General features: G+C 47.6%; 1 long non-coding RNA gene across 2 annotated transcripts in view; it reads right to left on the bottom strand.

Moving 5' to 3' along the window:
- LOC125333318 overlaps nt 1–12,410 on the bottom strand; it is a 106,033-nt gene that overhangs the window by 11,391 nt on the left and 82,232 nt on the right. The window lies entirely within an intron of this gene.

The raw sequence follows: 12,410 nt of genomic DNA, 5'->3' as shown, positions 1-12,410 counted from the left end.
CTCTGCTACAAATGAGATGTTTGGGGGAAAGAAAACCACAAGAACACCGAAAGGAAAAAACAAAAACCAAAAAACCAACAACAAACAAGCCTGCTTGACTGAAGTTCATTGTAATTGCAGTTAAAAATGCAATTTTGGAGGAGCTTTGCATGCTGCCTGTATCTCTGCTCTTGGGAAGGCCAGAGAGGGGTCATCTCCTCCTCCAGGAAAGGCTCCAGGCTGCCCAGCCTGGATTCACCCCAGCTGGCTCTCGCTGCCATGGGGCACCCAGCACGGAGCTGGAAGGTGCCAGGAGGTGCCCACACCTGCAGCTGTGTTCATTCACAGCATGTAAAGTCCTTTACTGCAGTTTCTCTGCTTTCTTTCAGCACATTTATTTTTTTTTTAACACAAGACACTAGAAAAGATTTTAAAGCGTGAGGCAGACGTGCTTTCCAAGAATAATTGCTCCTTGGCTGATGCACAGGAGCTCTGCTCATGCATTTCTGGGAGATGCCTGCAGACTGCTAACTGCTCTGGAAGCCTTTCAGCCTTTGCTGCCTGCAAATGGCATTATTATTCACTAATAGCCTTGGCTCACCATGTTGTCTTTTGGTTAGTTAGCAGCTATTCTGCAAGTCAGAGACAGGGAAAGAGGAACATATGTTTAAGCAGTAGCCAACTTCTGACCTGTAAAAAAACCATCCTGGAAGGTTTTCTCAGAGCAATCCCCACCATTAGCTGGGGAGTGATTAGCAGGAAGCGTGTCAGCAATGGGAAGGGGTTTCCCCCCACCTCCCACGAAGCAGCTGCTGTTTCTCAGGCAGGTTTCTGGAGAGGAGCAGCCGAGGATGCTCCTGCTGTCTCTCTAACCCTAAGACAGCTACTGCCACAGGGTCATGGAGCAGGAGGTGGAAGGACTTCCCAGGGGTAGAAAGAGAGAAAACTTGATATGATGCCTGACCCCTGCACATAGCCATGGCTCAGCATTTCCAGACCTAAATGGCTTTCCAATGCATCTAAATGACAAATATTCATACATCTCATTAAAAGTCAAGGAGACTTAATAATAAAATCCTTCCTGCTTTGTTTTTTTTCTAAAGGTTAGGGATTGGGTTGTGTCATTTTGTTTCTCTAAGGTTACTTGCTCACCTGCTCGTTTCTTTTTGGATATTGTAGGATTCTGTTATTTACTGCTCAAGCAGTCCCAAGAACTGCTCTACTGACATTTCACGGTATTTAGTATTGACCAAACACTACATGATAAATCTTTATAATACTCCAGAGAGACCATCAAGGGAGCAGTTACAAATGTATACATTGCAGTGTGCTGTGTTCTGGGTTAAATGAAATACAAAACCCCAGCGCCAGCCTGGGTACTAATGTCTCTATCAGTATTCCGTCACACCCAGCTGCAGGTGTGGTGGTTGCCATTAAGACATCAACATTTGTCGATCGCTGCAGATGGTAACTGATGGATCCCTCCTTCCCTGGGCACGTGGGGATGGGAGTGGGAGCTGCAGGAACAGCAGTACCTCACCTGTGCACTGCTGAGCGCCCCGACCGACAGAGGGACAGAGTGGCACGGGACATTCAGCATGGTCACCCACTGCCCTCCTACATGCAAAGCATTCTGCTCCAGGAGAAGAGCTTTTTCAAGCTCTCAGAAAGTTCTGGATTAGTTTTGAGTTTTGGTTAATTTATAGCCAAGTTGATTTCACCATCATTAGCTTTTGTACGTTCAAACACAGTTTAATTTTCTTTGGAAGATGCAGACGTGTGTACAGCTAGATAATGCCCTGTTTATTTTACTGACTAATTCATCATTTAAAGTGCAAGGCTATAGGTTGAGAGACCAAGACTTATGCACAGTCCCATACCCCTAAATCAGGCCAATAAAAGTTAAATTCACACTGTTTGCAAGCACTTCATGCAGATAGAAAATGTCACCTTGTCTGAAATACTTTATGGTGCGATGCTGAGGCAAAAAGAAATCCCACAGTGAGAGATTAAAAAGCTTCACTAATGCTTAGCTGGGAGGCACAGAGCTCTGCGCCGCCTCCTCCCTGTGCAGTGGGGAGGCTTTGCTGGGAAGCAGCATCTGGCTGGTGCTCTGGCTGGTTACAGAGCAGCTCCACGAGCTCCAGAGCCCCGACACCCACCCGGGCATCACTCAACCCAGTCCTGAGCAGCGCTGGATGGGGTGGCTGCAGGGCATGTGGTCAGCTGCCCAGCGAGGAGCTTCTTGGCTGTTGGGTGAAGCTGCCAGGGCTGTTGTTTCAGTTCAGGTTCTTGTCCCACATTGTGGCTTTAGGTGTGGAACAAGAGTTTGGAGAATGCTCTGAGGTGGTTATGCCATGTATATTTGACCTCTTTGTTATCAAGGGGCTTCAAGTCACCTCTGTGCTGTCTCCTGCTCCCTCAGACAGAGCCAGGATGATGCTTCAACCATGGTGGGAAGTTAAATTTCATAAGAGCAGCTTATAAATTGCAGAAAGGATGTGCTGACTTGGCCAGTGGGCCACTGCAGAGCAAACCCAGTAGGGCTGTAGCCCATGCAGCAAGTGCCAGACTGCCCAAGGGGTACCCCAGTGCAGGAGAAGCCCTGCCATGACCCCAGCTCCACAGGACCCACCGCCAGGCCTGCAGCAGGCCAGTACAACCAGTACACAGGCACTGGGAAAGAGCCTGCCTGGCCCTGTGAACTGTGCAGAGTCACACTCATTGAAGCAAAACCAACAGTCTCAGAAGCCCAGCTCCCAAGAGGGAGAGACACAAATTGTGGGTGGATCTGTCGCCTCCCAGCCCGCCTGTGTCACCCAGGCTTGTGGTGGCTGCCAGAGCAGGAGTGATCCTCACTCCAAAAGTCCCAAAGCTGCTCTGAAACCCCTCGTGCCCCTCCCTGCCCAAGGTGGGGGCATCGCCTGGCTCCAGTGGCACAGCTGACTGTAGGCAGAGCAATAAATGCTCTGAAAGCATTTGTACAGTGGGAAGTGGAGGCTCTGCAAACAGCTAATGGGTGTATTTCAATTCCCTATTAATTGCATATTTATTACTCGTCTGCTGCAAGGAAACGTCATGTTACGTTGATTAAAGCTTTGCAAGCTGTACAGTAAATATTTTAAACAAAAAAGGTTTTGATCTCTGTTGCTGCTGGGAAGGGTGGGGGGAAGCTGCCATTAGAGCTGCTGTAATTAGCAAACTCCACTGCAGACAATGTTTCCCACAGGCTCTGCAACATGCTTCGTGCTGCATGTATTTAGACAGAATATTATTTTATGTATACGTTATCTATAAATTATATATACTTTTATATATATCTCATGTGTGAGGAAAAAAGGAAGAAAGCAGAAAGCCTGTGCTGCTATCTCACACATTGCGGACTGGAAAGATAAAAGACTTAAAAGACAGAAAGAAAAGGGGATTTTGGTGCTCCGAGTGAAGTCTAGGGGGGTTAGGTGACCCACCTGCCAGCTCTGGCTGCCCAAAAATCATGTCTGATTAATGAAGTCCTGTGCATGCCTCTGTTCCAAACTGCCAGGGCTCTGCACACATGCTTTCAGTCCCCTCTCTTGCTGGTGTCACTGCTGGTGTGTATGTACAGCAAAATTTCACTGACAAAGATTTTGTCAGCATCACCCAGACATGGGGCAGAGATGACCAGCCACAGCCATCCCGAGCTTTGTCTCCTGACCATCTGTGTAATGTCATCAACAGCAGAGAAAAAACCAGTCCATATTTCTGACAGACCAAATCATCTTCATCTGGTGTTCAGCCCTCGCTCACCTGCTGCACAAGAAGCTGCTAGAAACAGAACCCACAGCAAAGCTATGCCATCCATATGTGACCAGCTGAGGTTTTGCTGCTGTGCTCACCTCAGAGGTGCTCAGGTATCTGTCCCAGCCCTGCTCTCCCCAGAGCAGAGCCCTGGCTCCAGCCCTCTGTGCTGGCCAAGGGCAGCTCCCTCTTCCTCTAGCTCTTCTCTTCTTGACATCTGACATGAATTAGAGAAGACATCAGTCATACCCAGCCAAACTACTGTGGATACCTGCCACAGGACAGGACAAGCTAAAATGACACTAACAGAGGAGAGACAGCTCCAACTAATAAGCCCAGTGATTTACAGTCATGGGTGAACTAGAGGGGTGTCGCTGGGAGGCTCAGCCTGCCCAAGCTCAGTCCCAGGGCTGAAGGACCAGCTCTAACACAAAGTAGTGCTGAGCTTTGATAAACCCCTTCAGGGCCAATACACTCTCCAGGGCACAAATTCTTTGCTACCTTCAAACTTGATTTCTGTAATCGCCAGTCCCACTGTGTGAGGCGATGCCCCCATCCCTGTGCCCGATTTCCTGCGCTGCCCTGGGCACAGTCACCCTGCTCCCTGTCCCCAGGTTTTCCCAGCATTTGTAGCTGCTGTAGGCAAACCAATGGGCGATTTTCAGGAGCAGAATTTGTTGTTGTCAAGTCTTAGGAGTTCATAAAGCTGCAGTATTTGACTTGGCTCATTTCCTACAGTGGCTCCATCTTGGAGCTGTGTGATTGCAGCAGATGCAGCAGTTATTAACAGAAAAGCAAGTTTCGATCTCTTATGATTGTACATGAAGGCTCAGAAGTGTGAACCTTCAAAGGCACAAAATGCAGAAAGCAAAACCAGAAGTTATTCAGAATTTATTTCTTCAACAAAGGTTTTGGAAACTCTTCTCAAAATTCAAGGGACCTTATGTCTGATTTTTGAAAAAAAGTTGGCAGTGCAAAAACTAAACGAGCCGTATTTACATCTCACTGATTTCTGTGAATGAAAGGGTGGCAGTGGGGGTTTGGGGGAGACACAACTCCATTTGGCAAATCCCAGTGCAGAGAAAAGAACTTAAATAAACAAAGCAGGAATGGAGTATTTTCAAAAAGAATCAAACAGCATGGACCATTAATGTTTTAAGAGATAGGAGCTGTATGTGAGCCAACCATCCCCAAGATATTTATTCCCTATCTTTAAAATTGGGAATTGCATTAGAACAGGTAGAATCTTTCAAAGCCTGGAAAATTTTTAAGGGCACTCACTACGCTTTAAAGAAGACTTCAAAAACCATCTCCAGTATTGAGCTGAATAAGTTGGAGAGATTTGTAGGTTATAGCAAGGGAGAGTGATGGGAGTACATACAGAGCAAGCTGGTTACTGCAGTAAACAAACCTCCCCCAAACTAACAGCAAGAGCTTCAGCTCAGGAACAAATGATTTCACATCTAGAAATACATTTTAAAGTGAGACAAGGTCCTGAGTAAACACCAGCCAAGAGCTATAAACTATTGCTGTGGAAGGTGAGAGCCAGCTAGCCTTGGCCATTGGGTTGGCGAGGAAGAGCAGAGCCAGACACCCTGTTCCTCACAGACTGAGAGGTAGCCTTGAGGCGGCCAGCCCCTGAAGGCTTTGAAATTAAAAATTATGAAAAAGGAGAAGTTTTCATTACAAAGGAGGACAGCACAACACAGCTATAGAGGCAAAGCTCCAAACAGTGCTGCTTTAAATCTGCAACAAAGCCAGCAAGTGCCCCGGGAGAGAGCGGCTCTGCGCCGCCGTTCATCGGGCACCATCGGGGCAGCGCGGCCCGCTGCAAGAATGAGCCATTCTATCTCGAGGAAAGAGACATTATCACTAATTGACTTGCACGGTGCTTGTCTCTAACGGCTGGGTGCTGGAAAACTGAGATACCGTAATCATGCTGAGTTTGAAAATTAGCAATGATTGCTGGGCTTTATTTCCCCCCCAAAAAAATATGTGAGAAGTGGCAGCCCTCGGCCCTGCCAGCCGGCACACCCGTGGCCGTGGCCAGGCTGGGTGTCCCCAGCATGCCCAGCCCAGCTCAGCCCCTGGCCACGCTGCCTTTGGGCCAGGTGCCTTCACTGCCCCTTCCCCTCTGCAGAGCTCTGCCCAGGCAGGTCTGGCACCGCCCTTGTGGTCACAGTCCCAGGTCCTCTCCCAAGCACAGGAGCTGTGGCAGGGACTGCAGGAGGCTTTGTTTCCCGTCAGCAGTACGACTGGAACCCTGTACAACATCCCCCATTTCCTTGCTTTTCCACAGCTCTCCTTCCCTTTGTCTGATCCCAGCAGACAAAGGTAACTGTACCTCTTGCATCCTTGAAATATTGCCCCCCCCATTCCATGTTAGTATTATTATTAATAATAATAATTTTATAAGCCACTTGGATCTTCCTTTTTTCTGAGTTTGTTCTTATTTTATAATTACTATTCTAAAATACAGAAGAAAATTTTTGAGGACTTAAAATTATGATCTCTTAGACTCTGTCAGTTATCCAAGTTGCTTCAGGGGTGGACTGAGGGGTCCAAAGGGCTCTTTGTTTGCCCGTAGCTTGGGGCAGATGAAGTGCAGGGCATCCCCAGGGCTGCTGTAAATGGATCTCTTTACTCCTTCATGAGCCAGCCTCAGGCGGTGCAGCCCCGTGAGCCTCCAGCCCACCTGGGTGCCCCACAGGCTGGACAGGGGTCTGTGAGCCAGCCCAGCACTGCTCAGTGAAGCAATCTGCACCTCGTGTGCTTTCAGGGACACCTCTGCTGTTCTCCCTGCAGGCAAACATCTTCCCAGATAGCGTGAAGAGCCCTTAGTATAATATAAGATCAGGTCCAGGACACTCCATTACCGAGAAGATACTTAACTAATGTTCTGCTTGTAGCAGGAGGTCACAGGAGATTTATCTGAAGAGATGCACATAGAAAGAATTAGCAGACAAGCCATTTCACAACCTCTAATACCCTCACCTTCTTAGTTGCACAGCTGAAATGCCTTCAGGGATACGTTTTACAGGAGCTCAAAAGTGAACTGGAAACTGCTTAGATCACACAACATATGCATTTTAAATAGCAGCATAAAATACCGTGCTTTACAAAAGCCCAGTGTTGTGCTGAGCAGGAAAGCCATGCTCTGAGCAGGGAGGCTGCAAAAGTTGCAGGAAGCACAATAGAGAAAACCCCACATGCAGCAAAACAAATCTGTGACTTACTAAAGTTTATGATTAAAATTTAAAGACTGTTCAAGTTTTATTCCCTGTAGCTGCTGCTCCCTGGACAAGAAGAGACAGGGAGAGACTGACATTGAATAATTAAGCCGGTCTGTGGCACCAGATCAATTGCTGGTATTGGCAGAACTCCACAATCAGGCATTTTGAAATGCAAGTGTCAAAGAGCATGTAACTATGGGGCTTTTGGTGCAAAGCAGCCAATATAAAGGAGAAGAGGTGAAGAGTGAGAGAAAATAGATTGTGGAGTTTTGAGCGCAGTCATGGGGGAGGGATGGGAAAAGTTTCCATTTCCTAACTCTAAGAGGGCAAAAATTGCGGCTGACAGAAGCCCGACATGGTTGGTTTTTTCTCCTGTAACCTTGAAGATGTCACCTGGAGCAAGCTGACTGTCTCCTGAGCAACTTAAATCCATCACCAGTTCTGGAAACAGACTCTGAGCAGGTACCAGTCAACAGTTTAATTGAAAATAAACGTTGTAAATCCAGGGAAGCATCTCTGCTCAACATCAATTACTGAACAAACCCAAAGGTGTTTGAGTCCAGGTAGGCATTCCCAAACGAGTCGGGCATTTTTGCTGCTATTTCTGCCCTCCCTCAGATCATATAGCACTAAGGTGACCCACCAGAATGGAATGTGGTGAATTTTATAACAGCCAGGAAAGGCTTTATATTAATGTCTGCCAAATAAGACTTTGTATTAATTTCAGGAGCCATGGGAACTCCTATTTAAATCTCTTCCAATCCCTTGACCTACAAATGTGTACGTGGATGAGCAGCATCAGGCAGATAAGGTGATCATTGTGTTCCCAGTGCAAGTCCTGGAAGATGCCCTTGATACTGGAGTTATTCCTAAGGCTCTCTGCCAGACATTTCTAGGCAAAATTCAAGACCACTTAGGTGGTCTTCCATAGAAAAGGCAAGGGACAGCAGGCAGAGAGGATTTTTCCACACACAGAGGCCCAAGGTCCTGTGCTTCCCAATGGCTCTCTCCAGCCACGAGGAAGGTGGCAAGACATTGGCACGGATGTCACAAGGCTTTGGGGACTTTCCTGTTCCCTCTTGCAGGGTGGCCAGTGCAGCTCCTGCCAAAGGAGCAGACAGCATGGGAACAGGGAAAGGAGAAAATGTTGCCATTCCACTGCCAGTTCCATAATTTTTATAGCATGTTTTGTGGTGCCTGCTGTTTTCCAGGAAGCTCCAGCTCCTTGGGTCCTGTGATGAGACAACATCAGTATCCCTAGATGTAGTTTTACAGCTCATTAAGACCTCCAGTTCCCAATTTTCTCAAGTGTATCTTATGGATGCAAATTCCAGGAGGAAACCAAAACCAACCCAAGTATCATTAACAAAGAAGAGCATTGATTCTTAGCCCAAGTCATTATCTACAAGACTTTGTCATGAATACCTGGGGTGGCCGTTCTGTAGTGATCTGAAGACCTGGCTCAAGTGCTGTGTGAGGCAATGAAGAGAGCTTGGTTATGGGCAGCTGCTGGTCGGATGGGCTGGACAATGGAGGACAATGTCTTCCTCATGTTCTCCCAGCTCATGACCACCCTTTCCAAGTACTGCAAGGACCCTGTACTCACTCCAGTTAGGAGAGCAAGAGACAGAAGAGCCTCTTGGGGCTTATGGGGCCGTCTGTTCCAGCACCCCTGTGCTACTCCAGCTCCCACTGATGCTGGTGCACCACAGGCCTTTCAGTGTCTTTGTTCTCCCCTCCTTCCATTTCCTGGGCTTTTGGTTCGCACAGTTTCTGTGACAGAGTGAGAGGGAATCAGCAGCCCAGGCTGCCCTCCTTGGTGGAGATGCTTTGAAACTTTCAAAGAACCCAACTCTTTCCCCACATCCCTGTTAATATGCACCAACTCTGCTCTTGATGCACTCCACTGTAAATGATGTATGAAATGAAATCTCCTTGCTCGCCTAATGTAGAGAAGAAAGGCTCTGTAGGCAACACTACAACATTCCCGTCTAGAGATAAAGGCAGCGAAACCTCACACTCCCTATGAACATTCTTTTTTTTAAAGTTGTTGCTCTTCAGTGTTGGTGTTTCTCCCTTTTATTTTTTTTCTTTTTTACTGAGAGTGGGGATTTGAATTCAGATTTCACAGAGAAACCCAAGCCACTTACATGTATTTCTAAGCCTTTCACACCAATTGTGTGACTGTTCCTGTCCCCTCCTCAGAGGGAATAGCAGCAGCAAATTCATTAGCCCCACAAAGCAGCAGAGTGAAAAGAATGGCTTAAAACTTGCAGGAGGGAAGAGGCTGAGTACGTGGGGGATCGACAGTGGATGTTACGCTTGATCTGGATTTGAGACCTCCTTCCAGTTTTATATGAAGCTGTTTCAAAACCAGAGCGTGTCACCAGTCTCCGAAGGGAAAAGGGATCAGCGTGGCCTGGGAGCCATGGTGGGAGCAAAGCCTGAAGGTCAGCAGTTTGAAACAGCAAATACACCACGGGCTGTTTCCAAATGATGGATTAATTAAGGGCAAAGGGAAAGTCGCTGGAAGGGAGATTGGAGAAGGTGACTGAGACTTTGCAGGAGGCACAGAGCAAGTATCCACTGGTGACAAATAGCCATGTGCTGCTGGTGAAACCCTCAGCCGAGGGTAACTCATGTTACTGAGTAAACTCAGCATGAGTTTACTCCAGATGGACCAACCTCAGCAGCGCCTGGGCTCAGTGGGAGCCCTCAGAGGCCTCGTGCCCTCCATGTGCTCCCCCCATCTCTCATGGAGCTGTTCCACATCTGTCCTTCTCTGGCCAGGCAGAGCCCAGCTGGAGGAAAAGGGCTGTGCTGGCAGGGACAGGCAGGGTTAGAGCTGCGTGTCCTCCAGTGCCTTTGGGCAGGAACAGCGCAGGGCTGCTCCCTGCTCTCCCCACACTGCCAGCAGACACCTCACCTCCACTGTGACCCTGAAGCTGTGGAGAGGGTTGAAAAAAGCTTTGCAAGAATAAGAGACTCACAAGCCGTGCTGTGGGAAAGCAGACACAAGGACCCTCCCAAGGCAGGCCCCACTCAGGCCAGCGGGCAGTCCCCTGTACTGAGGGAGCTTTTGGTTTCCTCTGGCCAAAGTAACACACCCAGGCACTGGGTGGGACTGAAGGAGACCCGAACCTGTGGGTGACAGACATTTGGCCACACAATGCCAGCACCACACACTGCCAGCACCCTGCTGCTGCCACAAGCAGTAAACTCAGCTTAGACCTTAAAAAGCTTTAGTAAGCTTCTAGGAATGATGCTTTTACAGCTGACAGATGAGCCACCCTGATGGATTATTAGTCACGGTTAGCCATCCTTGCTAGGCTTTATGTTACTAGTGAGTTTTAGGGGCCTTGCTTTCATTTTTCTTTCCCTTTTGTTTGTTCTGAGCAGCAACTCTCAGAATGTCAAAACAAAATGCTTCAAGGCAGCAGCTGGAGCTTGAAATTAATAATAAAAAGTAGTTGAGCTGATGTTTGGTTGCAGAGTCATGCTAGCAAATGCATGTGTTTCACAGAGCAGTGGCGCTCATGAGAAACCTTCTTGGCATCCCCATTTCCGTGGAACCACTGCTGGACTGGCACAACATCGATGCCAGGGCAGGCAGGGAACCAGGAAAGGCTCCCAGGGCTGGAAAGAGCAGAACTCCTCAACATCAAGGTTCCCTGGGCACCACTGAGGCTGGTGACGAACACAAACACGGACTGTGTTTGCTCTGCCCTGCTGATGTTTGCCTTGCCTGGCACACATTCCCTGTTCCTGTGCTGCTGCTTGCAGGAAGATGGCATCCTTCAGCCCCGAGGAGCCCACATTCATTGAAACACCAGAGACACACCATTGTATCTGTAATAAATCTGTCCTTTTTAGACATAGGAAGGTAAAATCTGCATGAGTTAAAAGTATCTTCAAAAAAATCTCCAAAAGGCCAAAGACTTTGAATGGCCACACAGTTACACAGTTCTGCTGTGAGTTCAGCTAGAGCTGACCTCCTTGCTACCCCTTGAATATGAAGTTAACAACAAAAATATCTGTTTATCTGAGAATGGCACCATTATTTCATAAAGCTTCTTTATTCCCTTTCTGTATCGGAAAAAATTCCCCAGCATAAACTGAACATTACTGCAGGCAGATTTTATTCTCATTGTTCAAGGGTAAGAAGTGAATGGGAACGGCAGGAGGCCGACTATTCTCTAGCTACACAAAGTGAAAACGATATTTTGAAGAAGATCAAAACCAGTAGCAAACATTCAACCCCTTCCATGGTGTGTCGTATAATTTTGGCTGCAGACAGGTGACGGTGACACAGCACCTCAACCCTTGTGAGCAAAATGAGATGCAATAGTTTTTAATCAAACTCTGCTGAGGGAACATAAACCAGAGGAAAGCAGACAAAATAACAAGAGCGATTCTCAGGCAGGTCTACTCAAGCTGTGATAAATAGTAACAACAATAAAAATACTTTGTATTCCCAGACTTTGCCTTATCCTCTACTACTTTTGCAGCACCGCCATCTTATTAAAAAAAATAGAAAAAAAAAACCCCAACGTATTATTCCCTTCCTAGGACTTTGACAGGAACAAATCTGACAACTAAATAGCCAGGGTGCTCCTAGCTGGATGGCTTCACTGCACAGCGCTGGGAAAAATGGAACCCCTCTGCTGCTGCTTCTGGTTCCCCATGTGCAAACACATCAAAACAAACACATTCAGGACTTAAACTTTCAGAAAAACACACACAACATTTCCTGGTTTGCAAGTTTCTTCTTTTTGCAGGACATGAACATCTCATTGACATAGCTATCCTTCCTCCTATTTGGTACCACAGGTGGTAATGCAAGCAGGAAAACGCTGGAATAAATATCTCAGAGGTCTCAGTCCTGGAAAATGTTAACTGTGTAGTAGCTGCTGTGTTGGGAGGGAGTTTGCTGCTTGAATGATCCTGATTGGCACCTCAGGGCAGGCTAGGGTAAGGCGAGGATGGTTGTGCTGCTCTCCATGGGGGCTCAGCAGCAAAAAGCCCCACCCTGCACCATCCCACGGACACACAGACACACAGGAGCAGAGCTTTGCTATTTGCAGGTGTTCCTGGCCACCAGACTCTGCTATTAGCAGTCCAGGAGGAGAGAAGAAACACCAAGCCAAGCAGAGGGGGTTAACTCAGCACTGCATTCCTTTAAAAGTCTCCAGGAGACTTCTGGGGTGGTACTGAATAAATCAGGATCAAGGCAGAATCAGCACCCAAGGGGGCAGGAGACAACTCAGTGCAGCCACAGAGCCACACACAGAGAGGCAGCTTTGTAAACAGAGCTCTGGGGGCTCCTCCTGTGACACAAGCCCGAAAGGATGCCGCCTCCGAGAGACACCATTTTAAGCTCTTAGAATACATGAAAACAAATCTGACGACTACGACGCAAGT

Source organism: Corvus hawaiiensis, chromosome 14 (assembly GCF_020740725.1).
Source record: "Corvus hawaiiensis isolate bCorHaw1 chromosome 14, bCorHaw1.pri.cur, whole genome shotgun sequence".
NCBI classification, from domain to species: domain Eukaryota; kingdom Metazoa; phylum Chordata; class Aves; order Passeriformes; family Corvidae; genus Corvus; species Corvus hawaiiensis.
This window is presented reverse-complemented; position numbering and strand designations above follow the sequence as displayed.